This window comes from Megachile rotundata, chromosome 8 (genome assembly GCF_050947335.1).
Source record: "Megachile rotundata isolate GNS110a chromosome 8, iyMegRotu1, whole genome shotgun sequence".
Lineage (NCBI taxonomy): Eukaryota > Metazoa > Arthropoda > Insecta > Hymenoptera > Megachilidae > Megachile > Megachile rotundata.
In genome coordinates, this window is record NC_134990.1 from 6,437,164 (window position 1) to 6,458,136 (window position 20,973).

At 28.2% G+C, this 20,973-nt stretch overlaps 2 protein-coding genes and 1 long non-coding RNA gene across 4 annotated transcripts in view; all 3 read right to left on the minus strand.

Moving 5' to 3' along the window:
• Nca (neurocalcin homolog) overlaps positions 1-20,973 on the minus strand; it is a 238,087-nt gene that overhangs the window by 205,458 nt on the left and 11,656 nt on the right. The window lies entirely within an intron of this gene.
• The window catches only part of LOC100883363 (neuronal calcium sensor 2), a 214,689-nt gene that overhangs the window by 182,225 nt on the left and 11,491 nt on the right, over positions 1-20,973 (minus strand). The window lies entirely within an intron of this gene.
• LOC143264989 (uncharacterized) lies at positions 14,003-19,519 on the minus strand. The gene is made up of 3 exons (XR_013039036.1): positions 15,070-19,519; positions 14,788-14,989; positions 14,003-14,510 (listed from the first exon to the last, which is right to left on the minus strand). It is a non-coding gene; the product is annotated as an uncharacterized LOC143264989 (long non-coding RNA).

Below are 20,973 nucleotides of genomic sequence, written 5' to 3' on the forward strand. Positions count from 1 at the left end.
ATATATTGTACTTTGTATCTTGTACTTTGTATATTGTACTTTGTATCTAATACTTTGTATCTTGTAGTTTGTATCTAGTACTTTGTATCTTGTACTTTGTATCTAGTACTTTGTATCTTGTACTTTGTATCTTGTAGTTTGTATCTAGTACTTTGTATCTTGTACATTGTATCTTGTACTTTGTATTTTGTAGTTTGTATCTAGTACTTTGTATCTTGTACTTTGTATCTTGTAGTTTGTATCTAGTACTTTGTATCTAGTACTTTGTATCTTGTACTTTGTATCTAGTACTTTGTATTTTGTAGTTTGTATCTAATACTTTGTATCTTGTACTTTGTATCTAGTACTTTGTATCTTGTACTTTGTATTTTGTAGTTTGTATCTAGTACTTTGTATCTTGTACTTTGTATCTTGTACTTTGTATCTTGTACTTTGTATCTTGTACTTTGTATCTTGTACTTTGTATCTTGTACTTTGTATCTTGTACTTTGTATCTTGTACTTTGTATCTTGTGCTTTATATCTTCTACTTTGTATCTTGTACTTTGTATCTTGTACTTTGTATCTAGTACTTTGTACCTAATACTTTGCATCTAATACTTTGTATCTAATACTTTGCATCTAATACTTTGTATCTAATACTTTGTATCTAATACTTTGTATCTTGTACTTTATATATTGTACTTTGTATCTTGCACTTTATATATTGTACTTTGTATCTAATACTTTGTATCTTGTACATTTCTACTTTGTATTTTATATCTTATATTTGTATGTTGTATATTTGTATAAGAACTTTTATCTCTATTTCTGCCTCTTTTTGTATTTATTTATTTTCTTCAAAATATCAACTTTCCATATTAAATCCAAGTACATCAAAATAAAGAGACTCAATCAAAGCATGATAAAAATTTATCATTTAAATACGATATTTAATATGATACGACATTTCAATTTAAATATAACAAAAATATCTAATCTTAATAGAGTTAAAAACACAATCAATACTTAATTTAGCAACCTTTAAAGAACCCAAAGATGTAACACAGCAAAATCCAATTGTCCGTCATAAATTAAAACTCCCTGATTTTTTTTACGGCCATATTTCACCGACATGCCAAAGTAAACTGTGATTCAGTGCCAAAACGTTTACATACATGTGTGCGTACACAGAACTCAGATCCAAAAGCGCCTGGGTCATAAATTGCCTTTGACATTCTGTAAACGTTACAGGAGTGAAGATTACGCATAATATAGTTGTATGGGACCACTTTTAGAATACGTTTCTTTCGTTAATTCGCAAGCTGATAAAATTATGTTTTAATCTTGAGGAGACTGAAATTTCTTAAATTTTTTAAAAATTAGTTATAGTATATTGATTATTTATTTCTTGGTGAAATTAGCAGGTCGAACTTTAATTTTAATATTTTTATTTTGCAAAAGTCGTCAATATTTATTGTTAACATCAAAAAGCATTATTAAAATTTAATATTATCACTAAAATAGCATTAAAAGTTAATATTTTTTATTGTTAAAATTAAGCAACGTGCAAATTTAATATTTTTATTGTTCAAATTAAAACAATAATAACATTTAATATTGTTCAAAATGTATTAATTTATTATTAAAGTTAAAGCAATATTAAAATTTAATATTGTTCAAAATACATCAATTTATTGTTAAAATTAATGCAATATTAAAATTTAACATTGTTCAAAATACATCAATTTAGTGTTAAAATTAAAGCTATATTCAAATTTAATATTGTTCCCAAAATAGCATTGAAGTTTAATATTTTTATTGTTAAAAATAAAGTAATATTTAAAACTGACATTGTCATTATTCAAAACACACCAATATTTATTGCTAAAATTAAAGCAATATTCGAATTTAATACTGTTATTAAAATAATACTGAAATTTAATAATGTCATTGTTAAAATTAATGCAATATTTAATATTTTCATTATTCAAAAGAAATCAGTTCTGAGATTCAATATGGTTATTGTTAAAAAAAGATCAATATTGAAATTTAACATCCTATTACAAAAAATAAAACAATATTTAAAGTAAAAATTGTTATTGTTAAAAACAAGTCAGTGCTGAAATTTATTATTGTTGCTGTTAAAAACAAACCAATATTGAAACTTAATATAGTCATTGTAAAAATAAAACAATATTTAAATTTAAAATTGTTATTGTTAAAAACAATTCATTGTTGAAATTTAATATTGTGATTATTGAAAACAATTTAGTGTTGAAATTTAATATTGTTACTGTTAAAAACAAAACAATATTAAAACTTAATATAGTCATTGTAAGAAATAAAACAATATTTAAATTTAAAATTGTGATTGTTGCAAACAATTCTAGTGTTGAAATTAAATATTGTGATTGTTGAAAACAATTCAACGTTGAAATTTAATATTGTTGTTGTTAAAAACAAACCAATATTGAAATTAAATATTGTCATTGTGAAAAATAAATTAATATTATTGTAACTAAATTTTAAGTTAAAATTGTTATTATTTAAAAAATAAATCATATTTATTTATTTAAGTTTACCAATATTTAAATTTACTTAGTTGTTAACTTACTGTTAAAAATAATCCAATAATAAAAGGTAGTATTTCATGTGTGAAACACGTGAGAAAATATTTTTACTACCTAGTACTTTTTTTTAATTTTATAAAGCGAAGATAAAATGAAATCCCAAATTACCCGCATCGTAACAGAATCGTAGAGCTTTATGGCATTTTTTGTTGGGCCAAGGTTTCCAGTACTTCTTGGTTTTTTATTGCTATTGAGGTCTTATAACATAAAAGGTTTATTGGTATTCCTGTGATATTCTGCAATTTTATTTCCAACCGTACTTTGTCGTAATTTTTTTATTCCTCGTAAACTAACTAGTATTTTACTTCTACATATTTTTTATGGAACCTGATAATTTCAAAACAACAAATTTCAAAAACTTTATTCAAGATATTCACAAATTTTCATATATCACCAAATTTCAAAATTAATAACATTTTAAAATTCTACAATTTTCAAATATTCAATTTTTTAAATTTTTATATATTCAAATTTCAAGTTTTCAAATATTCAAATTAAGAAATTGTTAAATATTCAAATTTGAGAATTCCCAAATATTAAAATTTAAAAGTTTGTAAATACTCAAATTTCGAATTTTCCAATATTCAAAATTTTTAATTTTTAAAGATTGAAATTTCAAAATTTTTAAATATTTCAATTTCAAAATTCTCAAATCATTAAATTTTCAAATTAAAAAAATTCGATATCATTATCTTTGCACATTTTCATATTTAAAAATTACCAAATTTACAAATTTGAAATCCTCGGTTCTGGGAATTGAAAAGATTTTCAAATTTGAAATCTTAGAAATTTACAAATATAAAATCATAAAAACTGCAGAAACTTGAGTATTTCAAAATTAGGAAAATTTGATAACTTCATAAGTTTGAAAATTTCTAAACACAAGCAAATTTCCGGGCTTAAAAATTTTCAAATTTGAAAACACAAAAATCATGCTAAACAATACTGCAAGCTAAATAACAAATTTTCATTCCAAAGCAATTTTGTAAAACTATCAACAATTTCCCCATAATACACAAAAACGAAGAAATCCATATATCACCTAATTTTAATAGAAACTGTTTGGGTCTAAATCGCCAAAGATCTGTTATTATCCAGACTCTTTTACTAAACGCAAATCTCAATGGAAACACAATCCGATTAAAAAAAGAACGCGTCCGTTTGAAGGCGTATAAAGAATGCAGTTGAAGAGCTGCTTAAAATTACTTATACGTTGTCCCGATAGACAGGTCGGTAGAATACATTCTTGAAACTACAAATCAGTTTCCGTGCGTCATCGCGTGTGCCGGAAATCATGAAGCAATCTCGCTGGAGCTGTGACCAAGTTAGAGCTAAATACGACGCCTCGTACAAGTATTGTTGCCGTTGACGCACACAGCGTGACATCAATCATGAATTTATATATTAAATTGTTACGTTGATACTATTCTTTTTTTATGATTACGTTAATTAATGGGAATTCTTATTGCTATAGTTGCATATATAGAATTAATTCGAGTGTTTTTAGTTAGAATAAATTTTTAATAATATAGATGCTCGATCTGCATAAAAATTTAAGTATCACTCATAGTGAATGTGATTAGTGTAACTGTCGCAACGAGGTTATAGCTAAGGTGATTATGTATAACATTCTCCTTTGCGAAAATGGAGTTTGAAGCTCCGTTTTTGAATTATTAACGAAAAACGTCAGCCAATTAGAGCGCGTGAAGAGCGCGCCCAAACGCGGGAGTGATGGGTTCGAGCGCGACGGCTGACCGCGGTCGTGAACAAGCGCCCCTGCGCCGGGACAGTGTAATTGTTTAATAGGAAGCCCTCATGTCAAAATTTAGTTAAATAACGACTAAAACAATTCAGAATAATGTCCAGTTATACATTCCTCGTGAATAAGGGATGAACTAATTGTACGTTATTAACTGAAACCGAGGAAATCAAATTTCTTCAATACTGGTATTCGTTATTTAGAAGGAACGTGAAATAAAATATCGAAAACTGTTTTTGTCATTTGTCAACAAAATTTTAACTAACAAATTCACACATTTTAAGGGAAAAATAATTTTTCTGTCCAAGGAAAATGGGTTTAAATATAATAGTTAATAAATGTACTAATCCTTAAATGTACAAAAAATGTATAAATAATTAAAATAAGTATGACACGGTATTAACGTTCTTGTTCATGACTGCGGTCAGTCGTCACACTCGAACCCATCGCTACTGCATCTGGATGCGCTCAATTTCTAAACCTTCCATTTCTGGACTATTAAGTTCAAACATTTCCAAATGTATAAATTATTAAAACCAAAAATTTTTAAATACCTAAATTATCAAATTTAAAAATTTCCAGAGATGTACAAATTTTAATTTTCAGAATTCCTGAATTTGCGAAATAAAAAATTAAACATTCAAATATGTATTACATTCTGCTACACGGAATTCGCATTCGCATTAACATGGTTTCGATGTTAAGGATGTTTTACAAATATTATCGATATGCCATTAAATGTCAATGAATTATCGATAAGCTATCGAGAACCGATAATGGCACTATGATTTTGTACTAGCAATTCGTCTTCATTATCCTCAATATCTTGAACCAAGATATGAAAATAAAGTAGCAAAAAATGGTGCAACTTTGAATTTCAAAATTTCCACAATTCTCAACTTAAAAGTCTCAAAATTCTCGAATATCTAAATTACTATATTTTCAAGTAATCAGATCCTCAAATTCTCAAATTTTTATTATCTAAAATTTTCAAATTACCAAATTATAAAATTTCCAAATCACCACATGTCAAAATCACCAAATTCTTGAATTTTCCAATTATTATATCATTAAATTTGTAAATCTGTGTATTTCAAAATTGATAAAATTCTAAATTCTGAAATACTCAAATCACCACATTCTAAAAAATCAAATTTTCTAATTATAATATTAAATTTGTAAATCTACATATTTAAAACTTGATAAATCCCCAAATTCTCAAATTCCAAACATCTCAAAGACCAAAATTCTAAAATTCTAAAATAGCCAACCCCAAATTTCAAAATTCTAAAATTCCCAAATGTAATATCGATAACCTATCGATATAATGGCATCAGCATTTCGTGCGTAGCAATCCGTCTTCCCTCTCCTCAGTTTCTCGAATCGCGACGTAAAAAAAAAGATAGCAAAAACTTTGTCCAGTTTCACCTTCGGTCCGCGTGTAAAAGTTACTTCCAACATTGCACGTAGCTGTAATGGATCAATAGTGGTGAACACAGCGGCCGGATGGGCTGAATATAGATACACGGAAGAAGTACAAGGTGAAGTATAATCATTTGTCGTTTCTACATTCTCCACCTGCTGTTTAACAGCCGGGAAGAACTGCTTCCACTTCATAATTCACGTTTAACTGGTAAACAACGTTGCGTTGCCCCACTAGTTGACCCAACGGGCGTGAAAATGAAATTCGCGAAACGCGTGAACTTATTTAGGAAGATCACTGGAACTCAATAGCGAATCTGTTACGTATCCAAACAACTTTCTTCCTCGAAAACTGCGGGTTCGATCGAAGTGCAGTAATTCCTCGACGCGAGCAAATTTTCCGTATTTGAATTTTAGCTGATATTGAGTTCTTACACTGATTGAAGATGTAAACGAAGACAACGAACGAATAACTGAACGTAAGCAGTAACACGGTGGTAGCACAGTCCTAATACAAGAATAAAAGATTTAATTTTTCATTTTTTTGGTATGAAACTTTTATCAAAATATCTGTGTATTTTTCTGATTAAAATAAGACCACGCACGACGTAATTTGAAATATATTTATTTGTATTTTCAAGCGTCTCGATTAGATCGTACTGTGCCGACAATAACCGAAGTTTACCGAACGAAAAAAGAACAGCGGGCGACGGAACGTCCGAAGGAACGAACGTAAACAAATAGCAATTGTCGGCAGGACAATCCAAATGTATGCGTTAAATCTTTTTATTTTTGATTATTTTTGTTATGAAACTTTCGTCAATATATTTGTGACATTTTCCTGATTAAAATGAGACCAAACACCATGTATTTCGGAATATATTTATTTGTATTTTCAAGTGTCTCGCTTAGATCGTATAGTTCCGATAATGACCGAAGTTTGTCGAACGAAAAACGAACAGCGAGCAACGGAACGTTCGAAGGAATGATCGTAAACAAACAGTAACATGTCAGCAGGACAAACCTAATGCAAGAATAAAACCTTTTTAATAAGCAAAAAAGTCATAAATATATTGGAAAAAGTATACAAACAGGACTGAAAATAAAAGTTAATATTGACGTTGAAAATAATGGGATGGCTTTCGATCTTTGCCGACTGCTACAATCGCCAGCGTCTTTCTTTTTCACTTGGCATTCTTCTTTGCGTTGGAAATTTACTATCGCCAGCTAAATCAGTAAAAATATTATAGAATTACATCGTGTTTTGTCTCGTTTAATCAGAAAAATGTGAAAAGTCTGCTGATAAAAGTTTGAAGAAGATAAATAACAAAGTTTTAAACTTCTATTGGTATTATCTCCCAGATATACTAAACCCGAATCACGTTACATTTCTCAGCGAGCGAATTTTCTGGAATCTTAAGAGGTCAACTGGTAAGGACAATTTTTTTGCTTACACACGTAGATGTCTTCCATTTATATCGAGACTTTCCTGCATGGAGATTGTAGTATTAGTTAGTAGAATTTTTAACATCAAATAAGCTGATCTGCTGAAAGAGGAACAGAATTGAATTTCTCGCCAATATGGCGTCTGAATAATGGCGGGAAATCATTTCCGAATACGTTTCGAAGCTTCATTGACAGGTAATAAATTGATCGAATATCATTCCTTGAGATCTGAAAAATTAGAATGTCATGTAAGAATATCTCGAATACATTCTTCAATATGTCCAATAAAATCATAAATAAACTTATCACAGGCAGAAATATTATTTCTTTATTTGTTGTACCATAAAGAGAAGTTCTAGAAGTTTCAAAATTTAAAAAATTGAAACATTTAACATTTTTAAGCGTGAAATTTTTATTTTCTTACATTTTAAAAGTATAGAAATATAAGTTATGAATATTTCTTCATTAAAAAATGTAAAAGTATAGAAATTTAATATTTGAACCAGTATGAATGGTTGTCAAGCTGTGCAGCAAACTGAAATTACGTTCATGCCGGGTTTTCATTCAGATACCTAGGTACTTACTATTGTTTACGTTATCTAAACACAACAACGTCAATCATCTATTATTAATACATCTAATAAATAAGTACGTGAGTAGATTTCTGACATATCCGCTGAGACAATTGAAACAGTGTGTGACAATGTGCTACATACATCGCGTGCCAAGTGTTGACAGTAATTTCGGCAACTTGTCAATCGGTCGACGTCGTTGAATACTGATTGTAAGCCAACGTACAGAAAATTATTATACTCAAATTTCTTCTTAAAAATATGCGACAGAAGCATCTATAATTAATTTAGAAATGTTGTTAATACCTGTATTTATAAACTACAATATACAACAAGTCTGTGAATAACGAGTTAACACGTAAATCTCGTTTCCAGAATAAAAGGCGGATGCGGATGTGAGGTTATGCTATGTTTCGGACCTCTGATAGCTGTTGAACACAAACCTTGACTTTGATTTAAGTGACGTTTTACACGGTAGCTGCTGGACTTTTCTGTATTTAGCATTGTAAATAAAACAGGCGGACAAGCGAAATACTAAATAATTGTATTTTCTTGTATAATGCAGCGTTTGTATTATGTTTAAGCACTCAATTTATTTTTATATTATTGTTAAATAAAAATATTGTAATACAACGATAAAAATATTTGTTTTAGGCTATCAGTTAAAATTATAAAATATAGAACTTTTTATTCAAAGTTTATTATATTTAAATTTTATTTAAATAAAGCCACCCACTGTATATCGATATGGCTTGAAATTTTTATCAGTAATATGTGATATAGAGTGACTGTATTTAATATGGAATAATTTCTCATAATTTTAATAATTAAAGGTCTTTTTGCGAATTTTGTAACATGTTTTAACTCTTTTGTTAATATTTACACTTGTAGAACGCCTGTCAAATCACATTTTGAATTTCAAAATTCTTTCATTTGATATATAACCAATTTTCAGATATATGTATAAATCCTTAGATTCAAAAATTCCTAAATTCCTCAATTAATTTTTTATTCTTAAATTAATATATCAGAAATGTACAAATTCTCAAATTTCCAAATTGTAAAATTTACATATTTCAAAATTCCTCAAATTCCTAAATCACCAATTTCCAAATTTTCAAATTCTATATTCTCAAATCCTAAGTTCTCAAATTCTCAAAAGTTCAAATTTCCAATTTTTCAAAATATCAAATTTCAAAATTTTTATATTCAACATTTTTTAATTCTCAAATTTTCAAATTTCTAAATTTCCAAATCTAAAATCTCCACATTCAAAAATCCCTATTTTTAAATTTTTCAAATAACCACATCCCTAAATCCACAAATCTTCAAATTTTTAAATTTCCAAACTGCAGAATATTTGAATCGTCAAATTATGAAACTACCAAATTTTTGAAAAGTTCAATTAAATCTACAAATCCACAAATTTTCAAAATTTATAAATCTCTAAGTTCATAAATTTATTAATCATGAAATTCCCAAAATATCAAATAAATTTTTAAATCCCCAAATAAATGATCAATGGTATCTGTATTCAGCGAATGTGTTCTGACAGAATTGTGGAAGAAATCCAAGAAAATTATCCCCCGAGCGATAATGACGATACAGAGGATGACCATGTACCACTGAATACAAAGGTCAAGGTTGAATCTCTGGACAGGTTGTACCCATTTTGGTCAGTAAAATCATTTCGTGTAAAGAAAAACAGTATTTTTGCTTTTTTATTTCAGAAAAACAGATATCAGATCTTCACGATCAAAATATACGAGATAAGAATGAAAATATATAAAATTCTGTTGAAATGTTTCATTCATGTGTATGATCGATTTTGGGAAGTTAGGAAATAACAATAAATCATATTTGAAATTTCAAATTTAAAACTGATCTTATTTTTCAAATTTTCAATCTGCAATTGCCAAGTTTTATGGACAAATTTGATCAATGTTGCCATTTAAAAGTTTTCTACTTTTGTAAATTTAAAACTTACAAAATTGCCAAATTTCTAATTTCTCTACGTTCTGTAAATATTAAAATTTTCAAGTTACAGTATTGTGGAATTTCTAATTTTTCAAATGACAAATTAAAAAATTTTCGGATCTTAAAATTTTTTAATTTTCAAGATTTAAAATTTTTAAATTCTAAAATTTGAGAATTTTCAAATTTTAAATACCAATAATCTGCAATTTCTATAAACTCCAACATTTTAAAATCTCGAAATTTTCAAATTTTTAACATTTTCAAGGTACGAAATTTCCAAATCACGTCTCCAAATCTTAAAATTTCCAAATTTTACAGGTTCCAAAATTCCTAATTTTACAATCTGATTATTATCAATATTATATCATCAATAATCATAAATATATTGGATGTACTACAATATATTATGAATAAAATACCCACCATCTTAAAAAATCTTTTCTTGAAACATTAACTTTCAAAAATATCGAAGTATCATCAATTCCCTCACCACTTCTACAAAATGAATAAATAAACATAATCCAACTCGATAATGTTTAAATGAACGTAACACTGCGATAACAATAGTTGCTTATCGCAACAACAAGATATCAAAACGAATTTAAAAATACTTTGACTGTCATGTTGCCCATATAGAGCGTGTATCATAACTAACATAACTGTCAGAAGGGTGTTGTAGCTGAATTGATTCTGAACAATTTTTACCCTCGCAAAAATGAGGTTCGGGGCAACGTTTATGAATTATTAACGAAAAACACCAGCCAATCAGAATATGAAAGCGATGGATTCGAGCGTCACGACTGACTACGGTCGTGAACAAGCGTGTTAGTACCGTGTCATACTTATTTTAATTATTTATACATTTTTTGTACATTTAAGGTCTACAAGGATTAGTACATTTATTAACTATTACATTTAAACCCCTTTTTCTTGAGCAAAAAAATTATTTCTCCCTTAAAATGCGTGAATTTGTTGGTTAAAATTTTATTGACAAATGACAAGAACAGTTTTCGATATTTTATTTCACGTTCCTTCTAAATAACGAATACCAGTATTGAAGAAATTTGATTTCCTCGGTTTCAGTTAATAACGTATCATTAGTTCATCCCTTATTCACGAGGAATGAATAACTGGACATTAGTCTAAATTGTTTTAGTCGTTATTTAACTAAATTTTGACATGAGGGCTTCCTATTAAACAATTACACTGTCCCGGCGCAGAGACGCTTGTTCACGACCGCGGTCAGCCGTCGCGCTCGAACCCATCACTCCCGCGTTTGGGCGCGCTTTTCACGCGCTCTAATTGGCTGACGTTTTTCGTTAATAATTCAAAAACGGAGCTTCAAACTCCAATTTCGCAAAGGAGAAAGTTATACATAATCACCTTAGCTATAACCTCTTTGCGACAGTTACACTAATTACAACAGAGCCTATGGATGATACTTCAATTTTTATGCAGGTCCAACATTTCTATTATTAAAAATTTATTTTAAGAGCACTCGAATTAATTACTTGGAACTATGGGAAATAAATACAACAAGATATTGTAAAAATATTTGCTAACATTTGTTAGTAACACAATTTTTAATTGCTCCAGTGTGACAGTGAATATGCAAATTAAATAAAATGAACTGTAGCCCTATTTGTTTAAGGTTTGCAGCACGTGTTCCGTTAAAAGAGGTGGCTTGTAATAAATTATTTTTATAATTATTTATACCTATCACCTTGACCTTTTTCTTCAATGGGAAGGCAATACGGTGGAGGAAGACTGCTTTATCTCCCGCATTACAAGGTTGTTTATTAGGTAAACTTGCGGTGTACATGCAGTTGCGTATGTTCGTGGGCTCGTAAAAATTTACCACGAGTATCGACGATCAGAAGAGCTTTTATTGCATCGAGAAAACTCCGAAATAGCGCAGCACTTTCTCATTATCGTGTTATTTAATAGCATCATTATCAATTTATATCATTATTAGATATTATTATGTTATTATGAAAGAATATCGTTTCTATGATTTAATAGCACTATGTTATTATGTTATTATCAATTTATACCATTGGTAAGTATTTATCAATAATAATCATAATAATGTTACTACGAAATACTACTCTTACTATATTATTAACAATTATTATGATTATTATATTGTTGTTAATTACTATCATTATTACGTCGCTATTAATTAATACTATTGTTATGTTATTATAAATTAATATCATTGTCATGTTATTATCAACTGATTTGTTATAATTAATAATAAGATTGTGGTTTTATTATTAATTAATATTCTTACCGTTTTATGATATCTCAAATTTAAAAATATAAATAAAATATGAATTACTTCATCCTAAAATTCTCAAAGATTCAAATCTTCAAATTTGGGGATGTGGACAACAAGCAATTTGCAAATTTAAAAATTTAAGGTGTTTTGGATTTGGAATATAGGAAAAGTAAAGATTTGGAAATTTGGAAATTTGAAAATGTAGAAATTTGACATTTATCACCAATTCCTCAAATGTTCAAATTCCAAAATTGCATAAATTTTCAAATTCTCAAATTTCCTATAACCATTTTTTCAAATTTCATTAAACAAAATTGATATTCTTAAACGCACTGCCAAAATGGTTCATCTGATAAATTCAAAAACATTTTTCCAATTCACGTAGAAATTGCACATGAAAGAACGGATTTCCAAACATCAAATTTTGATGCAATTCGATGACACAAAAGTACCATAAAACAGTTCTGACGACATATTAGTTCGAAGCTGAAAGTTCGCTGAAAATGGTACCTTAAACTTTTCATAAATGTCTTTAATACAACCTGTCTTGTTATAAGAAAATCGTTTCATGAATAGCTCCGTGCAATGCGCAGTAAAATGGCGATTTAACGATCAACAATTTTCTACTAAGAACACCGACCATAGATTTATACGATCATTTTCAACGAACGTCAATTTTCGAATTGTTATGATACAAGCGCCATTTTGCAATAGTTTTATTTCACCGAATTGTGTCGAACTTCAAAGGTTCCGAAATCGATCATTGTTTGCACTAACTGGCTACCAGCCATTTTGTATTCAAACTATTAATAAAACGCTTGTGTGATCTTTTTCGATGAACTTTACACTTCAGACTGACATAACATAAGTGGGTTTTTAGGGTACTTTTATGCCATCAAATCTTGTTGCATTCTTGATATTTCGAAATCTAATTAATATGCAAAAATCTAGAAGATAGTAATTTAGTGGTCTGATTGTTGTGAAAAATATTAGCTAACTGATTACATTTGCGTCAAATTTATTTTCTTTAAGGTTCAAATTAATGTGACACAAGTACTATTTTGAGATAATTTTATGCCATGAATTTGTGTCAGATTCTTGTGCTTCTAAGTTGCTCATTATTTACTACGGTTGGCAATCAGCCATTGTGGATTTAAAATATTAACGATGGGTGTATCTAGACTTTTTGGCTGAATTTAAAGATCTTTACTGATATACCATAAATTTTGTGGCAATTTTATTTCAAGAAGAGTATGTGACATTCTATTTGCAAAATGTTGCATTTCATATGCACTGACATAATAATTAATATGGAAGCAATTCATTTTCACCACTTTCTGAATTTTATTGAACTTGAGTGTCAAATCATTTGGTCAATATTTAATTTCATCTACTTATTTATATTATCTGTGAACAAAATGTTGAACTGTGAATTAAATTAATTAGCTGTAATAATCAATTGATTCAAAGACACTATTATAATATTTATTTAAGGACTTAATTAATTAAGATAAATAACTAAAAAGTGACTTAAATAATTAATTACAATGACTGATGGATTAAAAGTAATTTAAAAATCAGTTAGGATAATTAATTAAATTTATAATTAGTGTAATGAGTTAACTAAAATAATTACATAGTATAATTAACTGGGGATTAATTAACTAGAATAAATAATTCAAAATAATTAGCTAGATGAATAAATAGAAATTATTTTGAATAATTAATTAAAATAACTAACTAAAAAAATAATTAAATAGTTTATTAAATATAATAAATAATTCAACAATTGATTAGTGCAATGAATTAAAATAAATAACTATAATAACGAATTATTTAATATATAAATAATATGAAAATAATTACCTATAAAACAATTAAAAATATAATTTAAATAATTGTTAAAACTAATTGATTAACTAAAAGTAGTATCCTTAATTACGTTACAATAATATAAATAACAACTTACATTACAAATAACAATTTGCTACTTAGCAAATAAGCTCCACAAAATAATTGTGTTACAAATAGTTATCATAATTATTGTAAATAGCTGAAGATAACTTGGGGTAATTGAAGATAATTGTGGCTAACTGAAGACAATAATGAGCACATAAAAGAAACCAACACGCAACATGAACACGTGTGTTTTCCATTGTATGTTTAAAAAAAAAATTATCATCCTCAGTTTTCATTTTCATTCTGCAAATATTATTCGCTTCAATCAGAAATCAATAATTTATACAACAGCAACGTAATTTTGTCGCTGTTGTCATATGCCGTAGGAGTAACAATAAGGTTTTGAACACAGAACATGTTTCATATTGCGCCCACTCATGTTCCATATACTGATAGGAAAGTAGTAATTCTACTATTCGTGAAACCTTGGATATTAGGTAGGTGTCCACCTTCGATTTCTTTTCATTTCCACATTTGTAATATCTAAAAAAATTGAAGACATTTTTTAAACACAACGTAGCTACAAAAATATAAGACACGAGTTTTTTCATTTCGAGTTTGATTTAATACGACGTCAAAGAATGGATATAACAAGAGGCGACACTCTGACAATGAAACTGCTTTTAGAGAGAGATGGAATACAAGCAATTTAAATGGCCACGCGAAACGAAACGGACTGGGAATACGATTTAGACGCGGTATCCCGAAAAACGAATCTACACGATAACAAACATGGCGTTCGGCAAACAATGCTTCATACCTACACATTCATCTGTCATTTATTCATAACTTATTTGAAAGAAATACTTTGTTATTTATTTGTAATTTGTTATAAATTCGAATAAATATTTTCCCCCTTCCTTGTAACATGTTCACCGTTGATTTATGTGCAATAAATATTTTGTCATTTTCCTGTAACACATTCGTCTGTATTTTCTTGTAATAAATAGTTCGTAGTTTCTCTGTAAGTTATTTATGATGATCATTTCTGTAATATATATTCTTAAAATATATTTTGTAGAATAATCTTTTTGGTATATACCTTTCTTTTTCGTTTTTTGAATACTATAAAATTAATATAAATACTTCGAAAACCAATACACTAAATCTCGAGTAGCTCCGACATTGGCCGAAATTTGCCGAACATGCAAAGAACGAGTGACGGAAACGGTCGAACGACCGAACGTAAACAAACACAAGACAATCTTAATGCAAGCAAAAACCTTTTTACTGTTGATTTGTTTTATGAAACTTGCCAACATATCTGTGACATTTTCCTGATTAAAATAAAACCAAAGACGACACATTTTGGAATATATTTACTTGTAATTTCAAGCTTTTTTATTATATCGAGGGTTTACTGTGCTATTCACGGTAAACGAAAGCCGAATGACATGTCGAGTAATTTCGTTTTTCTTCGGTGCTACTCGGATAATCACGTGATACGTCTGAAGTCGAAATCGTAGACTTCTATGGCTTTATGACTTCGAAATTATTCTATAAGTTATTACAAGTAAATATATTCCGAATTACGTCGAGTTTGGTCTCATTTTAATCAGAAGATCGTAACCAATATATTGGTTCTATGAAAAAGGACTGAAAATGAAGAAAGAATGCAACATATTGACACTGAGAACAATGGAATAGATTTTTAATCTTTGCCAACTGCCACAATCACAGCGTCCTTTCTTCTTCGCTTGCTATTCTTCTCCGCGGTCGAAAGCTATCGTCGATTAAACCAATAAATATAGTTCACATTATATTGTGTTTGATCTTATTTTAATCAGAAAAATGTCAAGAATCTTTTGATGAAAGTGTGTTAACGAAAAAATCAAAAATAAAAACGTTTTAGGTATATTTGTATTGGACGTCTCACGAATATACTGGAACGCAGGTCAAACGAGTGAACTTTCTGGAATCTTGAGGAGTCTTTCTTGCAATGGTGGAAATAACTTCTTCGCTTATACCGTGTAGATCACTTTTCGTTATGCTCAGACTGTATTAGCGATATACAAAAATATTATATAATTTTTGTTTGAAGTTTGCATAAAAGAAAATATAATAAATACTTTTTATTATTACTTTCTTACTGGTATAGACACAGAAGAAATTATGCAGCGAAGGAGTGAAATTTATAGTCAGATATTTTACGTTCTTATGCAGCTTATTATGGTCTAAAATAACTACTCTAAATGTAAATTTTAGTATACCATTAAATGCCTCATTAAATGTACACATAATGCTCAAAACATTAAATGCTTTTCCAAGATATTTAAACTGAAAAATATTGCAGTTAACTAATTTTACCACCGTATAATGCGCACATAATTTAAAATTAATTTAAAAATTTAATTTAATTTAATTTAAAATTAAACAAATAATGAACATAAACTGATAGGCACATTACACTTTATCTTCACAGAAACCTACACAAAATTTCAGAAAAATCACCTTAACGAATTTCGTAACCTAAAATAAACTTGTGAATAGTTCAAATGACTCATTTGCTAGTTTTACTGTTAACGAATCATCGTTTTATTTAGATACAGCTCAAGCTAAAAGGTGATATACGAAAGGATAGAAACTAAGTGAAAAATTAAATTTAAAAATTGTACAATTTTCCACTCGAAATAACAATGAAAATAAGGTCTTCGTGGCGCAATGCGAAATAGTGCCAAGATAGTTGATCTGCAGATACGGTCGCAAGGATTGTGTAACTGACGATTTCGTACAATATACCTATATCGTGATTTGGCTGCTTACCATCTTTCCGTTCCTTCTACTATTAGAAAGTGTGAACTTTAGAGAAACGATCCTCGAAAAGCTTTCATGTTAATTACAGCTGCCTCGAGCGCGACTAAAACGTGTACACGCAATTATAAACTTGAAACCAAATTGCGTGACACTTACATTTATAACAGCAGCGTTACTCATTTTACACTCCACAAAACTGAAACGTTGAAAAACTGGCAGATTGAATAAAATCATACAAACATCTGTTCTAAGATATGTTTCTTGCCGCATGCAAAAGATTAATGTTCACGTCAAGAAATGTCGTTCCATGAGGGGTTGTCCTTTATCATTCTAGCATTTGCAGAAATAAAAATTATGAGTAGAAAAATGCCATTCACGACAGAATTGTAAGTCGCAGAGTATATTTCCAGGAAAATCAACATACAAACGGTATTTTCACTCTTTGTCGATAATGCGTAGTGTATCAGTTAGGTTGCACTCTAACATATCGCAAGAGATTTATATAATTTTTCATTGCATTTTGTTACAAACTTTTTCATTTCTCTTCGAGGCACGTTTTTAACTCATCCACTGTTTAATTGTTCCCCCGCAAAATATACTTTTCTCGTCAATATTTTGCAATGATTCTCAATATTGTTTAGGTTCAGACCTGGCTAGTCACAACGAAACTATTTTCACAGTCAGAACGTAAATTTTTAATATTTTCGCAGTGAGAACGCTGGAATCGTGCTGAAGAATAACATCTTGCGTAGATATCTTATCTGCATATTTCGGTAATTCTCCATTAAGTGTATTTATTTCGATTACTATACATTTTCGTTGAAGCAAACTTGGTATCTGTTTTTCTCAAAACTCTATGATCAAATCATGATATACCAATAACTATTATCATGGCTGAGAATAATAATCATAATAATTATTGGACTATAAGAATCATTATACCACCGTCATCTACTTATTATTTTCTAAATTTATTTTTCTATCAGTAAATCGTGAAGATAATTTAAACAGACCAAAACGCCCAAACTGCGATGTTTTTCGTAAGATGACCTTTTTTCATTTTTTGTTGTTGTGTCCATTTTCTTGCAAATTGCAGTCGTGTTTCTTTCCGATGATTTAATAACAGGAGCTTTTTTAACATTTTGCTTTTTAGGTGTTTTTTCTTTATGATCCCCTGTACTGTTCTATCACAACGGTATCTGCGTCTGCCGCCATTTCGTCGCGAAGTTAACGGGGGATTGGATGCTCACTTTAAAATTGCTTGTTTATCTCGCGAACATGTCACCTTTCGACTGGCGTGATGTTTTTCACGTAATTTTCACTGTTTTCAGATACACTGCGTCGACTTTTTTCTAACAGTTCCAAAATCTTTATTACAGAATAATTTTTCTCTTTTAAATCGTTAATCATATTAATTTCCCTCACATTTAACATTTTGCTCTGGCACATTTTATACATAGAACAAATAATTATTCTGCTTCGAGACAGAGAGGTATTTTCGCATCATGCATTTAGACAATTTTAAATAAAAATTGCTGGTTTCTAATTGTTTTACTGCTGGTTACGTGCTCGTTAATTTAAAGAAAATATCGTGCTGACACATTTCTTTATATGAAATTGATGAGTTTAGAAATAGATACTTGTATCGTATTGAATACATATGTCCTTATATTATATTAAGTATATACTTGTATTCTATCGAGAATATATGTGTTTATATCATATCGAGTACGTACTTGTATTATATTGAGTACATACATGTATCTCGAGTACATACGTACTTGTATTATTGTGACCACATACTTTCCTATATTATATCGCGCACATACATACTCATTTCATACTGAGTACACATAAACTTGCACTACATTCAGTAGTTGACTAAATTGACTAATAAAAATCTGCAATCACACCGTAATTTAATGAACGGGAATCTTAATAAGAAAACAATCTTTGAACCAGTAAGTAAAATACTTTCAACTTGAATATCCAAAGATTTTGTTCAACAAATCGCTTCGTTTATAATTTTTAGCGAAACGAAGTAAACAATTAGTCACTAACGGAAAACTGATTTTGTTGACAAGAATATTAGCCGCATATCTTACTTTTTTCTTATTGTGTAAATTGAATTCGAGAATCGCGTTACAATCGCAATGGAAATTTCAGATTTGTCTGGTCTATAAATAACGATTTATTGCGATCGCAATGTCTTTAGAGTGTCTAGAAGCTGTATCTAAAAGAGGATGCACGTGGTTTGACCGCTTTTAAGTAGGGAGAATAGTTAATAAATTTGAACCTCTTTGTATGCTAATTTTGTGAACCAGGCATGTACGCGATTGCTCGATAAACTTGATATTGTGTCCTCCGTGTATGCAACACTTATTAATTCCGTGTTTATGCGGATGTTTTTTAATATCTGAAGTACGATAATAATGTCATTCTCGTAAAAATAGGAGAAATGTCGCTGCAAACATTTAAGGAATTTATTTCGCTCCGGTACCTTCATTGAAATATGATTTCAATGAAAGTATCTCTGGAATATGATTTCATTAAAAGTATCTCTAGAATACAATTTCAATAAAAGTATCTCTGGAATATAATTTTTAATTAAATATTCAACAAATATCTACAAGTATTTTTAATCAAGTATGTTTATTTTCCAATTACGACAATTTTAACCTGCTTTTCTGAATGACTAGATTTCTAACTTTATAAATTTTCAACTTCTCAAATTTCTAAACTTGGATATTCGAGCATTTATAAATCAGCAATTTTTGAGTAAGAAAATTGAAAAATTTGAACATTTGTAAGCATAAAAGTTGTAAATGAAAAAATTAAAGAATTGGGACATTTATGGACCTGAAATTTTTAAGTGAAAAATTTGAAAAAGTGAAATTCTCAAATTTCCAAATTATCAAATCTCCCAAACTCTAAATGTTCAAACTTTCACATCTCTAAATTTAATTTGCAAATTCTTAAATTCTCAGATCCCTAAATTTTCAAATTAAAATATCTGCAAATTCTGAAATTCTCAAATTTCTAAATTCATAAAATCTAAAAATCACAATTAATAATTTGGAACTACCTCCTCACGCCAATAAAAATTTAATGAATTTAACAATAGTCAGAATTTATTAATATTTATTCATATAATCATAATAACTATCAACGAACTTGAGCTTAAATTTTCATGTTACATACGAAAATTGTGCGTTTATTATTAACCCGCTACCCATTAACATAGATTGGTTAATAATGAACACACGATAGAACCGCCGCGTTCAATATTTATGTATCAATGAATGTCGAATGATTCTGCTATATTATGTATTTAATATTGTATGAACTGTATAATACAGAGATAAATAACATGGAGGGTTAAAGCTTCTAACTAAAGGTTTATATGAAATATTCGTACTTGTATTTATATTAAAAATTTTGTAAATAATTAATTTACTGAAATTTGTAATTAATTATAATTATGATTATTAGAAGTTATAAATTTTATGTAAATTATTATGTACAGTTATAAGTGATTTAATGAAATTTATAATTAAGTATCATTATAATTATAATCATAATTGTTGTGTTATAATAATTGTAGTGAATCACAAATTTTATATAAATTTGAATTTTATATAGTAATATAAATATAGTAATTTTATATACTAATATTAATTATAGTGAATCATAAATTTTATATAGATTTGAATTTTATATAGTAATATATAAATATATTTATATAAATATATATAGTAATATAAATATAGTAATTTTATATACTAATATTACTATATTTATATTACTATATATATTTATATAAATATATTTATATATTACTATATAAAATTCAAATCTATATAAAATTTATGATTCACTATAATTATTATAACACAACAATTATTAATATAATTATAGTGATTTGCACTTATAATTTTAGTTATGACAACTATAATTATGATAACTGTGATTATAATTATAATTACTATAATATAAATAATATAAATAAGTATATAATTATATAGTTATGCACAATTATAATTAATATAGTAAAATTTATAATTAACTAGCATTATAACTACTCTAATTAGAATTACAACTGTAATGAACAGTAATTGTATGTATTATGATAATTACAGTTTATTCTAAATTTTATACTAATTATAATAGTAGTGGAAATCATAAGTACTAT